Source organism: Dermacentor variabilis, chromosome 3 (genome assembly GCF_050947875.1).
Source record: "Dermacentor variabilis isolate Ectoservices chromosome 3, ASM5094787v1, whole genome shotgun sequence".
Taxonomy (NCBI): domain Eukaryota; kingdom Metazoa; phylum Arthropoda; class Arachnida; order Ixodida; family Ixodidae; genus Dermacentor; species Dermacentor variabilis.
In genome coordinates, this window is record NC_134570.1 from 30,512,022 (window position 1) to 30,534,639 (window position 22,618).

The 22,618-nt window shown below is 50.2% G+C and overlaps 1 protein-coding gene across 15 annotated transcripts in view; it reads right to left on the reverse strand.

Annotated features, from left to right (window-relative positions):
* LOC142575352 (uncharacterized) overlaps window positions 1-22,618 on the reverse strand; it is a 219,151-nt gene that overhangs the window by 59,844 nt on the left and 136,689 nt on the right. For 14 of the 15 annotated variants that reach the window (XM_075684647.1, XM_075684646.1, XM_075684645.1 and 11 more), the window contains one exon: window positions 2,567-2,774. The exons of the other annotated variant lie outside the window; for it this stretch is intronic. The gene's annotated coding sequence lies outside the window, so the exon portion shown is untranslated. The remainder of the gene's footprint in view (window positions 1-2,566; window positions 2,775-22,618) is intronic. 15 annotated transcript variants of the gene reach the window in all.

Consider the following 22,618-nt stretch of genomic DNA (forward strand, 5'->3'; position numbering starts at 1 on the left):
AAATTTCGACTTCACGTCGGTCCACTTTGATGTGCACATAACGAACGAAACTCGGACAGTGGGAGTGGCAACGTGGGCTTGGTTGGTGAATTCGTATTGTAAAGTATCGACACATGGTGATGATCGAGGTGTAGTGCAACACATGCAGGGATACGGATACCAGGAACGACAAAAAGAAACCCGTTTCTATACTTCGCTGTGTCGGCAAGACGGATCGCGTCGTAAAATGTCGGATGTTTTGCCTTCCCGTCGTAACCCGTTCAACGTCTCCACTCCACCGTACACACCCACCGCGGTTGCTTAGTGGCTATGGTGTTGGGCTGCTAGCACGAGGTCGCTGGATCGAATCCAGGCCACGCGGCCGCATTTCAATGGCAGCGAAATGCGAAAACATCCGTGTGATTAGATTTAGGTACAGGTTAAAGAACCCCAGGTGGTCCAAATTTACGGAGACCCCCACTACAGCGTACGTCTAATAATCAGATCTTGGTTTTGGCACGTAAAACGCAATAATTTTTTTTCCCTACCACACACAGCGAGGACTGTAACGAGTGGCTCGCCGTACAGGCTTTACTACAAAACCAAAACTGTGCTACACTTCAACAACGCGTTTCGTGTCGACTGAGGGAAGGGCATCCGCGCCCACGCGAATAAAAAAAAAGGTGCCCCAGTTGGGCGGTCGCCCCTTCCGTTCGCCGGCACGCAGCGTAGCGGCCGTCGCTCGCTGACTGCACTGCCGGCATCGTGCGGTGGTCCGCGCCGGGGAGGATCTGAGTCACGCGCAGCCGCCGCCGTTCGTTACGTAGCTATGGAAACCCCTCTTCCTCCTCCTCCTCTGGAGATCCGAAGAGAGGAGCTCCTCGCTCGATTTCCTTCCTCCCCTGCGCGAACCGCGGCTGTGCGTGCGTGCGTGCGTGCGTGTGTGTGTGTGTGTGTGTGTGTGTGTGTGTGTGTGTGTGTGTGTGTGTGTGTGTGTGTGTCTGTGTGTGTCGTCCAAAATATTCGCTGGCCACTGGATATTTTCCAGACCAGTAAACAACGGCGACAAGGGGCCGCGTTTTGTAACGATCCATTTCATTTCCCAATATTTCTCGCCCCTTCACATTGGCTCGCACGAATTTGCGACTCTAACCCCCCTCTCCCCCCCCCCCCCCCCGCTACGGCCAGGGTCGGGCGCTTGGCAGGATGCGCAATACGTGACAAGAACTCTGTTGAATCAGATTCGACACAACAAATACGGCTGTAAGGTTACTTGTTCTCGCCCAAGACGAAATGCGGCCGAAAATGACTGGCATTAGAACGCCACATTGAACTTAGCACGGAATGCTACTCAAATGGAATATAATAAAATTGAGTGATTCCTTCAATCCACCCAAATCCCTTCTGTGCTCAGACCGCAGGGCGAGCACGTCATAACGGCCACTGTCCACTGGGGCTGCAATAATTCGTTTCCATTGATTCCGTTCCTTCCTTATCACCCATCGCGACGAGTAGCCGATGCCGGCGATATACAGAGTGTTTCACATAACTTGAGCCACGCTATGTAAAATATGCAAATGCTACGCAGCTGGACAGAACCAAGGTAATTACTTGTTTGCCGTCGCTTGGAGATACTCAGATTATATTTCGCATTCAACCTAATTAGATAATTAGCCTGAATGAATTAATCAACTTTATTATTATAATTAGATGAAAAGTGTCAATGATAAAATAGTAGAGCAACATGAAAAACTCCCGATACAGCTTTCTGTTGCTCAATACGCGCTACCTCCCCCCCCCCCCATAGCTTCTTTCACGCTCGAAAAAAAAAAAAACCTTTATGTAGCACGTATTGAGAAACAGAAAGCTGTATCGGGAGTTTTACATGCTGCGCCATAATTTTCTCATTACCACAATTCATCGAATTATAATATTTGAGAAGTTAATTCATTAATATTAATTATCTAATTAGGCGGATTGCAAAAAATAATCTGGGTATCTCCGAGCGACGGCAAACAACGGTACCTTGGTTCTATCCAGCTACGTAGCATTTGCATATTTTTCATAGCGTGGCTCAAGTTATGTGAAACACCCTGTATAGCACGGGCGTAGCGTCCTGCCCGCCACTGACAAAGGACGGAAAGAACGAAAAAAAAAACATAATGAAGAGAATCGTTACAAATACGGCTACCGGGCGCATCCAAAAGTACGCCACGATCCGATTCCTTGGCAGCGGGTGTACTTTTCATGGAAAAAAGAGAAAGGAAGACGGTATACGTCTCAGCAGCGTTGGCCCTATATCCGACGAGTCCTTGTACGCATACAGTCGTAAACCCCATTGAGTGTGACCATTCGCAAGCCTCCCTACCTGCTCTGCTGCATCACGAGTTACGGCGATAAAATTAACTTTTTAAAATAATAAATGGCGGCACAATGAAACACGTGAAAAAGAAAACAAAAGAGTGAGGCAGAGGGGAGGAAGGGGGGGGGGGGAGTAGAGAGAAGACACGCCGAGTGATGGAACAACGGGGGCGAAGTGCTCTGGCGCGTATAAAATCTAGGCGGTGCAGCCCGAACCACCACTCACCAGGCTGTTGGCTCATAATCCTGGCGGGGTCCTCGGAAGCCTGCCCTTTTCTTTTTTTCTTCCGTCTCCCTCTCGCTCTCTTCTCGTCTTTTTCGATGCGGCACGCGCGAGCCCGCTGCACTGGTGTATAGCGGAGTGGCGCGGGGTATTTGGGCGTGCCCGGGCGCTTCGGCGATGCTCGTGGTGGTGTACAGTTGGTGGGATATCCCTGAGAAAGAGAACGAAAGAGAGAGAGGCGCATTCAAGCGATTGGTCGGCTCTTTTCTCCCCGCGCTCAGCACAGACGTAACGGACAAGCCAAGGATGTGTCAGCTGGGTGAAAAGCAACGCGCCGCATGAAAAAAGCTCTAATGAAAAAAAAAAAGAGAAAGAAATGAAAGGAGGAAAAAAATAAGGGAACTAAGTGGAGAGGGCGTGCGCGCAGCAAGGACAACAAGTGATAAGGGAACTCAGAGAAGGGGGAAGAAAAAAAAAGTGGCAAGTAACCTAGTGCGACGCCAATTTCAGGGCGGCGATTAAAAGGAAAGGGTAAATAAACAAGGGCGCTCTGGAAAGCGGGCCGCCCCTTCGCGGTCGTGCCGACCCATTTGTTGCGACAGTAGGTGGAAAGGGCCCGGTTCCGTGGAGCCGTCTTCCTCGTAAATGTTTACTTCATGTTTTTCTTTTTTTTTTAACATGGATATTTGGACGACACACAGGTAAGCACAGATGTGTGTAGCACTAAAGGCGTGCACCGGCGGCGAGGCAGGCGAATGTAGCATACAGCGTGATTTGGTGGTTTGAACGTGCAGTGCTCACGTGACACACGCACAGGGACCGCTGACGCGCAGACACGAAACGTACTCAGACCCGACACGTGTTTGCGTATCAGAGGGCCCCCGTGCGTAGTCACGTGAGCAACAGGCAACGCAAGTTACACCATCAAGTCACGACTGTGACGCCATGCCAACTTGACACAAACTAACCCCCGGCCCTTCACAGCACAGAAACACCTTGGCTCGACGCATATAATTACGCCGCATCCTCGTAACTGAGGAGAAACGTGGCAGCAGGTGGGGCTCTTCGGACGGAACAAAGCGCTCTGGAATGCCGTTCCCGCCAGAGCGAAGTGACTAGCCATCACTGTGACAGTTCGACAAATGTACTACAGATGGCACGATATGCGAGTGCGTGGAAACCATTCGATCCGTCGAACGACTGCCCACGTATACACCCAGTCAGACGTTAAAAAAAAAAAAAAAATGGATTCCAAGTTCTTGCAAGGTCGTGACAAGTTGCAACAAGTTCCCACTGGTCGCAACAGTCCTAAGCAGCCATCTTTCCGAACATTTGTCCGACAAATTGGTCGGTTCTGACGTACAGCAATATGAGCCAGACTAAATGGAGTGGACAAGTGGCCGATCTGGTCGCCATCGTTCACGAGAAATGAATACAGGCCATCGCCGCTATGGGGCCAAGCATGGTCACGCGCTCGTAACCAACAGATCTCGAACCTGCAGCCATGGACTATACCGCTAAAGCGGCAACGCTGGCGCAGTCAGCAGCCAGCCGCTCGGTCACTCGCGCAAGTGTCATTTACACTTGTACATGCGTTCACTATTTCGCGTGGACTAGAACGCTTGGTATATACAAGTCGCGATGGCGTGCCAGAATGACGCCCGCCGGTTTAGATACTGAACTCGTCGGATCCGCCTCCTAGCTCGGCATCGTCGGAAACATCCCAGTCAACGGGACGCTTCCATTACCTCTTCTTGACACGTACACACACAGCGGTTGCGTGTACGTGTCTTCCTTCTTGTGGTCGTCTGTTTGCGCTGTTACCTATATGTTTCAAGATGAACCAACACGTCCAGTCCAGGACTGTCTGAGACGCTGCATACGCAACACATTGGCTGAAAGCGCCGCCTCCGGCAGTCCAGGACTGTCGTGGATGAGGCCCAATGTCGTAAAAGTCTCATCGGTTTTGACTGCACGAGGCTTCGAAGCTGGGTCGATCAGTCCATGTTCGTTTAACGCAAGGGCCTATAGCTTAACATGGCGAACCACGCCGACGTAGTACGAGGGACAGGAGACACAAACAGCGCCATAACGTGCCCTGCTCGCATCTCTTGCACTTTCTTATATCGCCGCCTTCGCTATTCGCTAGGTCATTTCAGGTTTGATTACGCTTTACATAGCATCGCTCCAGACTGCGAAACGTCAAGTTTCACGTAAAATTGTGCCGTGCAACACAAAAGAAGGCACACAATCTCCAACACACACGTAAAAAAACACATCGCGCTTCGTGCTGATAAGTAAATGTAATGCGCAGGACTCGCAGTCTTTCAGGAGCCTGCGATAAATCGCCGCGCTGGCAGAACAAAGCCGTAACGCGAAAGCGTGCTAACACGTGGGCACAACGCCACCGTGACGTAACACACAAAGGGAAGCATGAGCCGCGCGCATGAAATCTCGTCGACACCACAGTCGATGCAGGATAAGAAGCAACCAACTGCCATTCCGCGAGATAAGGAGGTAAGCGTACCACTTAAGTCGTTCGCTTATCTTTGTACACACCAGTCACATCAGACCGCTACCAAAAAGGCAGAAAACAGAATACAAAGACAATGCGCGTAGATAAGCAGCGCATAAGCTGTTCGTGACATGGTCAGAGCCACGTTGTTCGGCTGCATTGTATAGTGAAATTATATAACACGTAATTGTTCGCCACTATTTTGGTGCCTAGAACTGTAGCTGAATTGTTCCTTGTCAGCCGCTTCTGCTGTACTATTTGTTTTTACTTGTCGAAACTGGAAAAATGTGTAAACATCGTAAGTGCATAGCACAATCACTGAAGTGATAACACGGACAGCGCGATAGAAAAGTACAACACTATAACACCACACAATAGTAGTAATTGGGCTATTGCAGCGATTTACATTGCACGGCCATACGTAAGGGAAAACGGCCGTAAGGTTTCGGTATAGGCACTGTCCAGTAAAGAGCGATGCGCGTAGAGCGCGTGTTTATCGTGCGCAGCCCCGCTGCGTAGATGCGCTCGTCGCCGCAAAGCAATGTAATGGGTAGCGCCTCTGCGCTCGCGGAGGCTCTATGCGCAGTTCTTCGCAGCTAGAGAGTCCGCAGGTATACGTACTGGCAGCACACCTTATGACGCTGTCAAAGATAAAAGGCTCTAAAGCTTCACACAGCGGGACGGGCCGCTTAGTCAGTCCGCAAATACGCACGACGTGACCGAGCTGCAGGGAATCGCGCCGCGATTCACGGAGGCTCCAACGCGAATGCCTCAAGCATTTTGTAAGTCACCTAGCTAAATTCAAGCATGCCAAGTAAGCCTGAGGTAATGCACTATAAGGAAAATCGAGAGATGCAGAGCAGGAGCGGTTTATTATGTAGTCCATTTGGCCGTCCACAAATAACGCAATCCACAGGCGCCCTAACTTGATAGTCGCCACCTTCGGAGACCAGGTAACCGCTTGACTATTACAATAAGAAACCCGCCGCGGTTGGGCTGCAAAGCACGATGTCGCGGGATCGAATCCCGGCCCCGGCGGTTGCATTTCGATGGGGGCGAAATGCGCAAACACTCGTGTACTTAGATTTAGGTGCACGCTAAGAACCGCATGAATGTGGTCCAAATTACTGCGGAGTCCCACACTATACGGCATGCCTCATACATCAGATGGTGGTTCTGGCGCGTAAAGCCCTATAATCTAACTCCTTTCCTTTTTTTTTTTTTTTTACAGTGTCGTTAACACGCTAACACTCAACCATTCAAACCATTACCGCGACACGCGCCCGTGAGCTATAGAGCATGTGCAGCTATAGCAAAAGCAGAAGCGGTGACGGTGTGCCCGAAACTTTTCAGTAAAGTAGGGTCGCGTCATAACGCTGGAACACGGTGAACGAAACGACTTTCCCAGAGAGGTGCAGCCCAGAAGCACGCCACTGTCTTGCAGTGTAGTGGCCTTTCATCCGTGCGTTGCTTTGGAACATTAAACAATGTCCACAAAACGTGTTACTTTCAGGTCACTGACGGAATGCGCGTTATCAGCGTCACATAACATTCATGACGGCAAAGCAGCGAGTGCAATTCTTTCTGGAAGGGAGACGCAGCCAACAATTATCGTTGTGGGTCAAACACACACGTCATACGGTGTAAACTGGTGTTTAGAGTGTACCAACATACAATCTAAATAAAACAGTGCATAAACTGTTGCAAATCGTTGTAAACTGTTGTAAAGCGTCGTCTGCTGCCGACCGGCGCGGCCGGGTGCTGAGAGCACGCGCTGCCAAGCAGACGTCATTTGTGGTTCTGGCGGGCGCAGGCTTGGCTCCGAGGCGCGGCCAGCGCTCCGCCATCCGCGTCAGTCTACGCCCCATGATTGAGCCAGCACAAATCAAAGCCGCGACTCATTCCTGAAGACGCGCGCTTCACATGCCGCTTGTTGACTGTCTGAGCTGTGTGCAAAATTTCTAAACGAACTTTTCAATATAGAAGTTATGTTGCGAGATATCTTCGACCACGCCTTGACTCTTCCTTAGGCGTTGGGGAGAGCCTTGCAATCCCCGACTCCGTCCAGCCACGCAAAGAAGCAAGCCCATCTGGCGCTAGCTGTCTATGGGAGCTGGAAGTATGGTGGTTCAGTCGCCATGAAAATTGATGGGTAGCCCTCAGATGCATCTAAACTGTCTTATTATTTGATTTTGTTTATTTATTTCTTAGTTTTTGCTTCGAAAGACTTCGTAGAAGAATGAACCCCACAAAGGCGGCGCAATGGTCCTCACTGCCATCGGCTCGCATCTGGTGCCACCAAGGACTGGGCGAAACGTCTTTGGGGCCTCGTCGAGCGAGGAGGCGGCGTTCCAGGAAGGAAGGCGCCGCCACCGGAAAGCTCGGAACGACGGGGGCGAGGCACGCCGCCGAGGCACCAAGGGAGCGGCGGAGTGCTCGGAACACGCATCCTTCCTTCCTTTCTACGCGCGGGTAGCAGCAGCGGTGGCATGCTGCAGCGGCGGCTCGTGCAGAAAGGGTCGGCGGAAAGAATGTTCGCGGTTCGTCAACGCGAGAAGGATGGCTTGTCACGGTGGCACTTTGTTTGACGCTTGCTTACAAGAAATAGAGGAGAAATCTGCTAGCCTCCCCCGGTGACTGCCCAGCGGACGGCTGACACCTGAACGTTGACCCGCAGCTAGGGGTTCAGCGCGGTGGGGTAAAAAGTGGACAGAAATCGAAGGGAGTGGGGGGAGAGAGAGAATCGGGCAAGAAGAAAGTAAAGATGTTTACAAAAGCAGCGGGAAGCCCTCGTCACTGTCATCGCCGAGGTTTCGCAGTGGTGCTGGTTACTCCTACCAACATTCCGCGGAGGCGCCCAACATTCCGCGGAGATCAGCTAATACGGGTACACTGCGCTAGAACTTTACCTTGTTCGTAAACGTATTAACTGGGGCGAAATCATGCAAACATCTCGCTTTCTGAACGTTCACTACGTCACTGAGTAGGCGGTGTTCGATTGGCGCTCCTGTCTCGCTGCGTGGCTACCTGTGACGAAGGCGCGGCGCCGAAGATTCACGAGAGCGCAAGCGAACGTTCGGAAAGCGAGATGCTTGCGGAGTCCCGCCTCTGTGTTAGCGTTTGCGGAATACTGGAAACTTGTAACAGCAGCAACAATGCTGCTAGCGACATCTGGTGACAGAGAGTTTAACCAGAGAGCACAAGGAGCTAATATTTCAGTTACTTACCGTATTCTACTTAACCGCTGGTGCAAAGCGCTGGTAGCTTCACAACCGTTAACCTGCAGTCTTCCTTTACGATTTTCCTTTTGACGAGAACACCCAGGCGACCAAAATGCTTTTCAAACGCATTGTAGTTCGACTAGGGGGCCACGAGATGTCGCTACCAGCCTTGCAACCGCCATCCACGGCTTCGGTAACCTGATAATCTGTAAACGGTAAGAAATTTACGGACGTGACTCCACGCAGAAACTACACGCGACAGAGAAGGAGAGAACCACGCAAGACTATTTCTTTTTATATTATTATTTTAGTCCCAGCAGTCAACTAGGCTTCTAATGGCGGGTCGTTCCGTTTATATGTCGAGAAAAACCACCAGAAGATGAAGGCGGTCGTGAACCATCGAAATCAAGGGATTCACGGGGAGCCATATGCACCACCTTCGCGACGAGTTTGGCAACGCCGCCGCGATAGATATCGTTACAGTGGTGGTCATTAGCAGAGTGAATGCTAGTTACGGTCGGAAAAGCACAGGTTTTCAATCTTTCGAAGTTTCCCTTTTTTTTCCTTCTTGTTTCTTTAGCGTGACAGGCTGGACTAGCCCTTGCGATAAACACGCGGGTGTTTGAAAATAACAAGACTAGACACCAGGAAGACAACTGAAGGGGCCGTACGGCTGCTGGACCGAAATTATTGTCCTGCTGCCAGCAAAGTCACCTGAATCCGTGTGATTCATTTCAGCTTTGAGAGAACAACAGGCATAGGCATAATAGCACGACCGCACGTGGTGGCACAGATATGACTCTGCAAAGTTAAACCACACTGCAGGATCGCAACCAGGAAAGGAGAAAAGAAAGAAAGAAGGAAGGAAAAAAAGTAGGTTCGGATCCCCAACTTCTTGGTTTGAGAACTTGCCGAGCGATCGTCATGGAAACCTCGAGGTGCTAAACCACTCGACTCATTGAAAATTAAAATAGAAATGCAGAAAGATAAAAAATATATATATATGTATAAATAAACACAGCGCAACGTAAACAGGAAGGAAAGTAAGACAGGCAGAGCGAGGGTGGGAGTACTAGGCGAGGAGTAGCGGGCGGTCCGGAATTCATTTCATTTTGCGCTCAGCCATCCATCCATCCATTCGCTCTCCAGTTCGTTCATTCATTTAAGGCGGCCGCCGGGCCCTTCTCGCGCGCTCCGCATTACATATACGAAAGAGAAGGATGACGGTGGAGGAGGAGGCTCGCCGAACGGTCGGTCATACAAGCAGCCCACGAGCACGAAAGCGCGTGCGTTGCCAGCGAAGGGGGGGGGGGGGGGGGGCACGACGCACGACAAATGCGCCTCCCCGCACGTAAGTACGTGCGTGGAGGGAAGACATATAAAGGGCTCAACGTTCGGCGCTTACTATGGGCAGAAGCAAAGAAAAAAAGAAACACAAGGCATCAACGTACGACACAGAAACAAACGTTCGTGACATTGACGACGACGACAGAGCAGCGGCAACGGATGGCAGTGGAACGCGGAGTAGAGAGAGAGAGAGAGATGCATGTAGTATTTCTCGTGTGTACCGCGCTGCATTATAAAGTCAGCTGCAGGCAACGGCAAGAATGCGCACACCGAGATATCAGAAATAAGACGACGCGAAAAACGAAAGAAAGAAAGAAAGCAAACGAAACAGCGCGAAGTATTTGATAATATAAGAAGGGAGTTGAGAAACGGAGAGTTAGGAGCTGTTGAGGATGAGGAGAAGGCCATAGGAATAGTGCAGCAGGAGTGGGGAGGACGCCTGGCCTGTCTCGCTTGATCAGAGCAAGCTGGGGAAGGGGCGAGCGAACGGGATCGGTTTTTGTTGCTGTTGCTGCCTCGCCTGTGCGGAGCCACGATGGAAGCGAAGAGGGGAGGTGGGGGGGAGGGGGGTGCAGAAAGAGAGGAGGACGACGCCCGACGCTGCTGCTGCAAGTGCGTGGTGATGGATGGCTACAAAATGACGACGGAAGCAGCTTCCCACACGTGCGGGACGCGACAACAACGACAACGTCGCGGCTGCTTCCCGACATTACACTTGCCCCCGGGCTGGGCGGTGACCTCCCTCCCCTCTTTCCCTCACGCCATCCTATACACTATAGATAGCGCAGGCTGAAAAGAGAGAGAGACAAACACGAACTCCAATGAATCGGGAACATTCGAACAGAACTCTGCGAAGTCCTCGACAAGAGACGTCGTGAACAAACAACAAGCATGCGTGGTAATATATATATATATATATATATATATATATATATATATATATATATATATATATATATATATATATATATATATATATGACCAGAATAAAATGCAAGCAATGCAACGGAGGTCGATTTTCCAGTACGGCAACAATGACACCGACTTCAATGCAGCCCGCGGTGTCACCAGTGTTCTGCCTGTCCGCCAGCTTTTGTTCAAACATATTTTTCCTCTCTCTCTCTCTCTCTCTCTCTCTCTGCGTGTTATGGCGTCGCTTGACGTTCGCAGCCGGTGGTATTAATGGTGGCAGTGCACGAACGCTTGGGTTTGTTTGTCGCGTCGCGCAGGCGTGGCGACAGGCGCGCCACGAACGGACAGTCGAGCCGTGGCCTCCGGTAGCGCCATGGATACCACCAGCGCCGACGTTCTAGGAAATCACAACAGTCCAGTCCGCTCCTTTTTGTGTTTCCGAGTACTAAAAGCGAGAATGCCGACCTGCACGCACGTGAACGCGAAGCTTAGGTCGTGGGTTCCGCCGCTTTTTGCCGTGAAGGATCTCTTATTTTTGAAACAAGAGGCTCTGGCCCGAAGAAGCAGAAGCTGCAAAGAACAAATGTGACGTATGGTTGGTCATCAATATGTTAGGTTCATTGTGGTGTTGTTAGGTGCCACACAATGAACAGGACGGACAACGGCGCTCTTCCCCGCTCTCTCTCTCTCTCTCTCTCTCTCTGTGTGTGTGTGTGTGTGTGTGTGTGTGTGTGTGTGTGTGTGTGTGTGTGTGTGTGTGTGTGTGTGTGTGTGTGTGTGTGTGTTCTACTCACGACCGGCTTTATTACTCGCGACCTGCTCACTACGCCGGCTCCTATGGCGGCGCGTGTCCGCGCAAATACCACGTGACTGTTCAGGAGGGACGGCGCGCCGCAACAGGTGGCGCCACAACTTACCCTCATTTCGGCAGCGCCCGCCGTGCGCTTCTGTTAAATTCAGTACGCTTGCGTTATCGTGTTGCCGGTAGGCCGAGTTAAACCGCATCGTTTTTTAAGCACGCACCGCAAAGACGTGTTAATATTTATAAGATGCAATAATCGTGGACAGCTTTCTGTATACAGTGGTAGTTAAGAGGAAGCTTTAGCTCGGGCCCCCTCCGACGCGGCCTATTCAAATACATGTAAAACGCAAAAACGTTTTTATGAGATAACCCCTGGACCGATTTTGATGAAGTTTGTCGCATTTGAAAGAGAAAGTTAAATTCTAGTGACTGTTGAAAGCGGAATTTCGATTAAGGGCTTGAATTTTCTTAAAACGATCTTCAAATATTTGACCGTTTGAAAAAAATAGAATCACGAAGTTTAGAAATTCATAGCTTTGCATCAAGAACTGATATCGCGGTTCTGTAAACGACATTCATTAGATCATTCAAAGCGGACAAATTCAAAATATCATTTTACATCTTACGTGAATTTGTTACGTTGGTTACAACGGTTTTGCAAAAGTTGTATTTCCATATGAGTAAATTTTTTTATATTCATATGTAACAGATCAATTTTGTCCGCTTTAGATGTACTATTAGATGCAATTCACAGAATTGTATTATCAATTTTAGTGGTTAAGTTACAGAGTTGTAAACTTGATAGTTTCGTTTTTTGAAAATTTCTGATTTTTGCCAATTTTTAATAAAAAATTGACAATCTAACTCAAAAATTCGAAACCAACAGTCACTAGATTTTAAGTTTGTCCTTTAAATGCAACAAACCTCGTCAAATTTGGTGCAGTGGTTGCCGAGAAAAACGAATTCTCCTTTTACATGTATTTAGATAGGAGCACTCGAGCTAAAGCTTCCTCTTAAGAGCGCGAGCTGTCAGCTAACACGCTTAAGTCTCTGGCTCATGAGCGTGCGAGAACAGCGCAGAAGCAGGCGTCTCGCGCTCGTAGCAATTCCCCTGCATGGCCACAAAAAGCTGTACCCGACTAACGGCTGATAGCGGTAATATTTTTCTTTCTCAGCGCAGCAGTTTTGCAGCTAAACAAGCTCAAAGAGCGGTTGTAGTGGTGGGCGCGGCTCTGGTGCTACTCGAGAGGCTTTTTTGCGCGTACAGCTGCACAATCTCAACATGATTGCTTCTGCTCTGTGCCTAGCAGCATCCCAGGGCGAAGCCGCGCTACTTTCCGCCAATTTACGGCAAAAAGCGCGCCATGCACACTTACTCATTTTCAGGAGCATTCACCCGATTGTTAATCATTTCAAGACGCACTCTACATGAAAAATGAATAATTTAAACCAGACTAGAAAAGCTTGTTTGCCAGACACAATAGCCGGTCGTGGCCAGAACTTTATTTCAGGTCAGCCAGATCCTTACACTTTTAGGACCTTTCGAGATTTCGGTTTGGCATTAATTAATTTCCGTTTGGCGTGCTCTTCTGTGAGATCAGAGGCAAAATTAGACAAAAATGGCCTCATAAACTTGTGGACAATCAGCTTTAGCAGTGCCCTTCTGTGAGGCTCTGTGGTGTCCTTCGAGCACACAAACAGCGGATTTTTTGTGAGTGACGGCAGCACTAGGTCTGCAAACTTCTTAAGCGGCGTTGGCCCCCTAACAAGCACAGGAGCCACACTTGATGCAGCACCTTCCAGGCGGCTGACGAACCCTACGAAAGCTAAGGTAGGGTACGATAGCCCTCCCCGGTCCATGCCTGCTATGATGGCAGTAGTGGTAGACTGAGAAGCTGGTGCCCTCAAATTACTCAGGCAGCCCTCACATGCAATGCAATCTTGCACGGCTCTGACCAAGAAGCCAGTAATCATTGCCAGTGTGCTGGCTCGAAGGCTTCGAAACTGCCCACGAAATGTTCAGGCTCTCAGCAGTAATTGCGTTCTTGGCACGTATGCGGGCAGCAATCAGAACAGCCGGAAACACGGTGTTCAGACGCGCACAAAAACACAACGAGGAAGCCGCCACTGCTACCGCTACGCCAGCCCGCACTCGGCGTGGGGGTAAGTTGTAGCGCCACGGAGAGCAGCGGCGGTCGGGCGAACTAAGAATGAACTAAACAAGCAGTAAGAAATCGGGGGCTACGGAGGCGGCGCCGGTGAACAGGTCGCCAAGTAATAAAGCCGGTCGTGGTTCTACTAAACACCTAAGACATCGCGATGAATCTATGCCAGCTTTAGCCTAAATTACAATTCTTCAACATGTCGCAAGTTCAGGTCGCTTAGTCGTGTCCGAATCTACTCAATCTCTTGCACCAAGGGGCAGTACGCCAGGCTTGTCCGCCGCTTCTCATCTGGCTTCTTGACTTCAAGCTTGATATAATACACCTGATAATTTCTGGTTCGACTATGTATGAAGAGCTGACTGGACTCCCGGCGAATGTAGTCCGCAGCATTCGATAAAACGGCAAGAAACTGAGATGCAGCGTCCAAGTGAGCTAAAGGCTCCCTCTATATTTCCAATTTTGACTCGAACATTTTTGACAGCAGGGTGCGACATCTGTTTACACGGATACATCCAACATAGTCATTTACACATACAAAAAAAAGTAAATAATGAATATATAAAGGAAAAGTAATTTTAAACGGTGCTGTCGACCGCGCTTATGAAATATCGCAGCTGGTCCCCGTATATGCGTCAGAACTGATAGTGTCACGGTGCAACGGATTTAAAAGAGTAATCAATCCTACAAATATTATTAGTGAGCCACATACCGTTCTGCTTCGCTCTCTTTCTGTTCTGTCAGAGCTCATAGTTTACAACTTCTCCTGGCTCCTTATTGGAAGTAGGAGCAACGTTTGAATGCAGGAGATGCAACGTATATTCCAACCCTTTCTTACCATACGTACAGGAGGTATAACTGTGGCAGAACAAAGGCGTTGCATCTTTCCGCGTTCACGTTTTTGCACGAGGGCGAACCGGCCCTAAAGCATAAACGGTGTGTCGTTGGCCGGCTCTTTCGATTTTTCAGCCTAACCTAACGTGCATTAAAACGCAGGGCTCTTTTCAGAAGCGTTCTCACTTGTGCGCGCTTTGCTTCGATATCTTTCCCTTCACAGCCACAGAAAGTCGTCCGCGATTATAACCGTTATCGTGATTTGGTTGGGTATCGTATCGGTTCCCGAGCGGTTCTCGGGAACCGCTCCAGCGTACGAACTGCTTCGCGAATACGGGCCTAATGTTTTGCAGCCTATAGGATCAGTAGACTCTCACCTCAATACGAGAAAAAAAAAAATAAAAAGAAACAGGCTCTTTTTTTTTTTTAGCAGAAGATTTCCAGGACCAAGGCGAATTTCACCCCCTCATCAAGATTTCAGAAAATCTCTCTCTCTCTCTCTCTCTCTCTCTGCGATTGAGTTGGAAGCCCAAGTTTTTCTGCGTCCGCCCTTCGGAAACAGTGCGTGGAATCGGTAGCCGAGTTGCTGGGGTATATAGCATTGGTTAGATTGGCTAACGTAAGGACCGAAGTGGAAAACTGGCACGCTCGCCACATTATGTACGCCAAGCAAGCTATATATAGCGTTCGACAAAAAAAAATAACTACTCGCGGCGCTTTCGCGACTCGCATAGCAGCAACGTGCTAAACCCGCACGTTCCCGCTCTTCTCGTTTCCATCTCTTAGTCCCGTTAAGATATGATCGAGCGGCGCGCCATCCTTCCCCTAACCCTGTTTCTGCAGCGTTAAATCAAGCTGGTTAATAGCGCAGCACGAAGTATAGTCATGTGTGCCTGCCTCGGGGAGTGCGGCATAATAGGCCAACTAACTGGCCGCCGTCAAACGAAGCCGATACGTTTGCATTCAGAGGCCCACTTCTCGATACGGCCTCGGGCGCGCCGGCAACGCAGCCTCGTGGCGGCGATCGGCGGAGCCGATTTTGGCCGGTGTGCTATAGATTGCCGATCGGCTCGTCGTGTCGGGGACAAACGTGGGAAGACCAAACCGTAAAACAGCGGCAGACACCCCCTCCTTCAAGGCCCGTCTGTATGGCGCGTGCCCCAGACGAAGACGACCGTGGAAGGGGTGTACGCGATAGGCGAGGTGGGGATACTACAGAGTGTCTGGCAATGCAGCGGAAAGAGAGAAGAAAAAGGTATACTAGATATCGTAGCGGAAAGTGGCGGCCGAAGGAACGCTGATTAGAAGAGCGTCACTATAAAGGGAAGAGCGCGCGCGGGGGGGGGGGGGGGGGGGGCATTGCTGTCAGAGATGGGCACAGCGATTCGAATTCGGCGCAAGCTCTCCGCGAATCGACAAAAACTACAGAGCAAGTCGCGGCCCCGCAAGGACCTCCCCTTCTCGACCAGGCTGACGTTTGTAAGCGTGTGAGTGTTTGTGCATCTATGTGCGTGCGTGAGGTCGCGTCCCGTGCAGATCTAATATAAAACCGGCCCGCCGGCCTCCCTTCCGAGCCGAACCGTCTTCTCCTTTCCTGTGGCGGCGAGACGATGAATAGTCGGCCTGCCCCTTGACGAGGGCTTAGCCTATCAGTGGCGGCGCACGTGCCTGGAGTGCCGATGGCGCAGACAAGGCGCGCCCGGCCGAAGCGCCGGGCGGCCGCCGTACACGCCAGCTAGCAGCACGCGCTGAGCGTCGAGCAGCCGAGCTTTGCGGATCGGCTTTGCCAAGCCCCAGACGAAGCCCCGAAGACCGCACTCGGCACCGCAATAGTTTTTCGGCGGGTCGCCGGGGGGGGGGGGGGGGGGGGTGAGGTGCTTGGCTGGGCGCTGTAGGTGAGGCGGAGTGTGACGGGAGGAGGCAATCATCCGTAATGCTTCCTTTAGACGTCGGGTATAATGGTCCGAGAGGAAACACCGTTGCAGCGGACGTCGGCCCTGCACCCGCTATGCCACGAGGCTGTTGTGTACTGCATCTGGCAGACGGCAAAAGTCGACACTCTCGGAATTGCGGCGCTCGCTTCCCGATCGTATACCAGGGCCTGCACTCACACAACCCCTCACGCTAGAATTGCTTGCAAGAAAAAAGGAATTTTCAACCGACCCTGATGCTAAACGTATTATTAACGAATGCAGTCGGCCAACGAAGACGAGCAGTTGCGAACGAACAGCTTTGCGAATTCGGGCCCAGCAGAATCGTGCGAGTCGCGGGCGGCGAGCACTCGCGTGTAAGGGCGAGTGCGACGTCAACGTGCGGACGAGTGCGGGTGGACGAGAGCGCGAATGCGAATTAGTTAGTACCCGTGAGTGTCTCGGGTACATTACACGAGTTCCCTATAAGCCAAGCAGGTGTTCGGGCCCACATGATTTGTAGCTTTGGCGTGCGCTATATCTTGGTACCGAGAGGAGGGTGTACGAACGCATGGCGGGGCGCTGGACGGCGTCTGAATAACTGTACCGCGAGATGAGCCTAGCGCGCGCCGTAACCACGCTTTATTTTGTCCACTTACAAAGTCTTATCTTTTATAGCGCACGTTCGTAGCCTCGCTGATAGCTATACGGTGGCTATCAGCTCGCGAAAAGCGCGGTTATACATGGGCACGAGTTCGGAGCCACAGACCGCCTATACGAAGAGTCGCTTTCGAGGCTTATGCCAGCGAGCAGCGATTATGAGGTCGTACCGCGGCGGCTCGTATATGCACTGACCGGTCTGTGATAAACGCTTATCGATGCAACGCTTATCGCTACAGCTCGTATATACTTGCCTTTGTGATCAGGCATGCACAGTTGATCGAGGCATGGAACAGAAAATGATAAGCGTAACGTCGAGAGACACAAAGGCGTCAGTATATATCTTATAGAAGCAAACAAGCGCAGCCGATCTCTGGTTTATATTAAAGGATATGAGTCGAACTGGGCAGGTCGCGCGATGGACAGATAACGGTAGCCTTTAAATAAGTATCAGAATGCGTGCCAGGAATCGGGGTCGACTGGGGCACAGATTGAAATTAGCAGCAAGCATATGATAAGAGTCGGCTGACGCAAGGTGGGGGTAAATGAATATCGCCGGAAGAAGCCTTCATCCTGAAGTGCTCAGATAAGGGCTGATGATGACGAACACTTCGCCTGAAGGGCTACCTCTGGTGGGCATACCTCATGCTGGCGGTCGCATGCATTCACACCACGTCACACTGTTGCAGAAAAGACTAACGATATCCACATGCAGCCGGATCTTCACATGAACGTCACTGCCGCTATTCTTGTTCTTTCTAAAAGAAAAAAAGAAAGCCTCATTACATTCCCATTGTAAAGATGAAGAATCCCCGACCTCTCCACGCTGCTTCGCAGCATCGCATTACTCCTGATAACAACGTGCGGGCGTGCTACAGGGACGTGCATGATAGAGGCTCCCTTTCTGGAAACTCTGCCAGCAAGAGATCAGCTGAGCAGTAAAACATCGAGCCTTCCTTTCTTTCAGACAAGGCACGCGCTTGCGGCAAGCGAGGCATCAAAATGAGCTCTGGCATAACAGGGCACATGTCCTCGCTTCGCGTGAGACCAGCTTTGAAAAAAAAAAGAAAAGACACAAAGAAGCGAGTCGCGGAAGATGGGCTTCGTGCGACCACCTCAATCTCCGTACGCGCGCATGTGCAGCCGCTGTCGCGATGTGAAAACGGTGGGACTACTTCTCCGCGCGATAACCGCCTACACGTACAACTACAAAGTGGGCAGAACGCCAACTCCGTGCTCTGCGGAGACTCCGCGATACACAACCACGTAGCAGGATGAGATAAACGGCAAGCAGCGGATCGCGAGATGGTCCCGTACTGTTGCTCTCAGCGGGAAAAAAAGAAAAAAAAGCAAGACACATAGTATGTGCGCACTGATACGCTATCCAATGAGAGAGAGAGAGAGAGAGAGAGACGTCGCGGCAACGACAAGCGTCGAGAGAACAGAGCAGCGCCAAGAAAGAGAGCCAGAGAGGCAACAACGCAACGCGCCCGTGCGCGACCCGTAATCTTTTTCGCTTGCGCCAGTTTATTTTGGTCCCGCACCGAGCGCGCGCGTGACGAGGAAGAAGAAGAGGCGGCAACGGCGGTGCTCGTTTAGTCCACTTCACGCATGGCGAGGCCCGGATAACACTCCTTTAATTGGTTTATAATTACGAGAACAATCGAAAATGAGACGCCGCCTTCTCGGGTACACGCTCAACCACTCTCTTCCCCATTTCCTCCTCCAGGTCTCGTTGCTCTCTGCGTCTTTTCACCCCCTCCTCGCCTCCTGCTCAGCCTCTGTCCAGTCCCCCTCCCCCTCACGCCGACTGCCCCGCCATCGGGCCTGTTTTACTTCCTGGTGTGGATGAGAGACGGTCGCTCGCCCGTGATTCCAGTAGGCTCGTTTGCCCGGTTGGGTATATCTTTATTGTTATTATTATATTTTTTTCTCTTCAGCTGTTTGCCTTTGAGACAGTTTACAAAGAGCCAGCTCCCTGCGGCGTGGCGCGGCCGACGAGCTTATTTACGCTGCGCCATTGTTAGCGAGAAAATGTCGACGAGCAACCGTCTTCCCTCTCCGTCCCTTATCGTCGTCGGATTAATTCGTAACGCAAGGCTACCCGTCGGGGTCTCCCTCTGTCTGACGCACAGTGCGCGCTGGAAAAACGCGCCGCCACGCTCGGTTGTTGTCGCTACAGGGCTCCGGTGCGCACAACCGGAGGGAGATACCGATTATCACGCGGTCTATAGATGCGCGGCTTTAACATACTGGCGGGCGTTGACCTCCTCTGGTCACGAAAGCCAGGCCAGACGGCTCAAGTTGCACCCCTGCTAAGCACAGTCGGAGACGCACTTTGTTACGTTGCACGTCTCGCGTTATCATTGCGGTAAATATCATTACTGACATGCATACTTTCAGATATATATATATATATATATATATATATATATATATATATATATATATATATATATATATATATATATATATATATATTTCTTTACAACTATAAACTGTTCGTATGCATCTCCTGTGATAGTCCGGATAAATGACCTCCAATGCCACGAGTTCTTCAAGCTTGCTGGGTGACGTTTAGCAGTAGCCCGAAGAATTTCGTAACGAATTCGAAGTGTAAGTGAACGCAGCAAGAGGACCCACGTTTGAATCAGAACAACGAACAACACATTTATTTATTTAGGCAGTAAAGCAGTAAAGCGGTTTGATTCGTTTTGTAATGCACTGACCGAAACTGAGTACGCCTACTAAAGCAGAAGGGCATGCCAGGCAGGACGAGAAGGCGCCTACTCGTCCTGTCTGGTGCGTCCTTCTATGAGTTTTGCTCAGCGCCATTACTAAACGAATCAAACCAATTTACCACCTAGGGTATTTTCTTAGGTTTGTTTGCTTCCTTATAAACCTTATGATCAGCAAAACGGGCGCGATTGCTGGAATCAGAAGAGTTAACGCAAGAACGCTACCTGACACGTGACGAAGACCGATACTCTGAATCGCGTTTTATTTAGGATTCAAAGCTTCTGGGAAAGCATCCAATCAGCACACAAGCTGACAAAGTTCTGAGCACGCTGATGTGCCCATAAGAGCCTCACATCTGCGCAGACACTGTGATAAAAGATCATACGAGTGCATGTTTTACATAAGAAAAAAGAAAGCAGGAGAAGTTAGGGGCATAGTTAAGACGCAAATCGAAGCAATCTCAGGAAAACGGCGGCGTCAATGAAACATGGATCACTGTGCGAACATGTACAACCTTCACCACAACAGGAAGACCTTCGTTACAAGCACTATAGATCCCGGATATCATTTCCCGACATAACGAAAAAAGAAAGACAAATAAAAAGAAAAGAATGTACAACAATCACAATTAAAGGGGTGGGGGGGGGGGAATGGGGAGCAAGAGCCACGCGATAAGGATTTCCAGTCGTTATGCCATCACGAAAACGGCCCACCACCAACCTCAACATCAAAAAGAACGCGATACGCGTAATCGCATAAGCGGTAACAAGATGATGGTCTCTTTCGCAAAGGGGAGAAAGAAATAAAGAACTATAAATAAAAAGATTGCGCAAAAGCCATGGGCTGAGTTGAGTGAGCGCGCGAAAGACGACTCCATGCTTCCGTAGGCGAGGCACGTGCTTGCATATGCATAGGAGGAGGCTCGCATAATGTACAGAAAGCTTGGAGCACGCACAACGATAGTACAGAAGGCATGGAAACACTAGAGCTTCAATCGAGATCGTGTGTTCGTCGCGCAACCACCAGGAAATACAGAATTATTGAACGAAATGTAAAAGAATACATGCCGCCCACGTTTCATTTTTTACCTCCCTGCTCCGCCCCCCCCCCCCCTCCGTTGTTTTTTTTTTTTTTTTTTTTGCAACGGGGTGAAGCGAGGAGACAGGAGGAGCTAAGGTTAGGATCTCTAGCCCCACCAAATTTGCATAATAAAAGACCGCGCGCGCACGTTTCTCTCTCCATCCCTGTGTGCCCCATGCCCCGCGAAGCAGAAACCGATGACCCGTCACTCTTATTTCTCCCTTCTATATCCAGCTCTCCCAGCACCCCGGCCCTCTTGCTCCCCATCGCCGCAGTGTTCCTCTGTCTCCTTTTCATCTGCACGAGAACCCCCCCGCCATAGTCTTCCCAATTTCTGTCTTCCTTGTTTTTCATTTTATTTCTTTCTTTCAAATGCTGTATTGTCCCTAACCTCTCCCCAGGAGTGCTGTGTTTCTTTGCAAACTGACCGCGCACGGTGAAACTGAAAGGAGAACAAAAAGACGCTCTGCCATCACGGCACGGCTGCCCATAGTTCCATAGCTTTCCACAATTTGTCCTTCAATTGCGAGTCCTTCACCTCTTTCTTAAATATATAACATTTCCTAAGAGAAACAGAAGCTGAAATGAAACGAGTGTTACACTCGAATTCTCCTAACAGGTGGACGCTATAATGCTGCGCGTAGGTGGCATAAAACCGTGCGTAAGAAGAACGAAATAAGTTCGCCGCTTTGTTTCTTCCGAGCACTAAACTGCTAGGGATGTGTGCTAGAAGGTCAGCTCGAAGTTGTCGCGCCTAGACAACAGTTTTGAAACGCAATGATCCCGTGCCAGCTGTGAGAAAAATAAACTTGGTCAAAAACTTTAGCAACGAGGTGGGCATGAAAGCTCAGATGCGCGAACTTAGAGTGAGACAGAAGTTAGGTTTCTGTTGGGTTTCTTTTCGTTTTATTAGTCCACTGAAAGCACTAAACCGGCTCGCTATACCTCGTTGTAGCAAGGTGTTCGTTATCTTACGGGCCCAGGTTCAGTGGTCTAAACACACGCACATACGAACAACCAAACGATACACGTGGACCTTGGCTCGGCCCAATCCCAAGCAGACAGCCCGTTTCTCTGTTCGACCACATCGTTTATCACCACGTTATCATCCTCATTCCGAAGTCGGGCACGAAACGGCATAACCAACCTGCCTCGCGGGAAACTGAAAAGCGGGGGCACTTCTTCTAAACCACGTCACGAACAGGAGGAAAAATGGAGCCATAAACGAAGATAGAGAAAACAGATAACCAAAAAGAAAAGAAGAAGAAAAGAAAGCGAACGAGAGAAACCTGAAGTAAAGCATGAAGGAGCGACGCCGCGAGCGCCGCACACGAGCCGATCGCCTAACGCGATATGACTACATCCAAACGAGCACACACACGCACGCATGTGTGCATAAACAAGAAGTCACCGGCCTAACGGCCCTCGTATTACAAAGTTACGCTTCATCAATCGCGCTCGTGTCTCGTTGGCTGCGAGAACCACCACTCACAACCTAATGGGCCCCACTCAACGGCAGCACACAGTGGCAGACTTTCCAGGAGTTGTTCGTTTGCATCCGTGACACTGTCATTGGACTACTCTTCCACGTAGCTCTTTCTTTCTGCTTTCTTATTTTCTTTTTTCTGCATACACTTGCTACAGGCCTTAACACAGGAACAGGCGCCTGCAATATTATACCAGCTGTGCAACTCGGCTTCAAATGCCGGCCGTATACTGCACCCATTTTTATGAGAACTACAGCTTGGCAGTGTCCTGCGCCATTTACGATTCGATTAAAACAAAGCACGGCCTCCGAAATACGACGGCCCCAATCTCGGAGATCATGTACGAAGGCGCCTGCCTCCAAGGTGTTACCGCTTTGTGGTGCTCG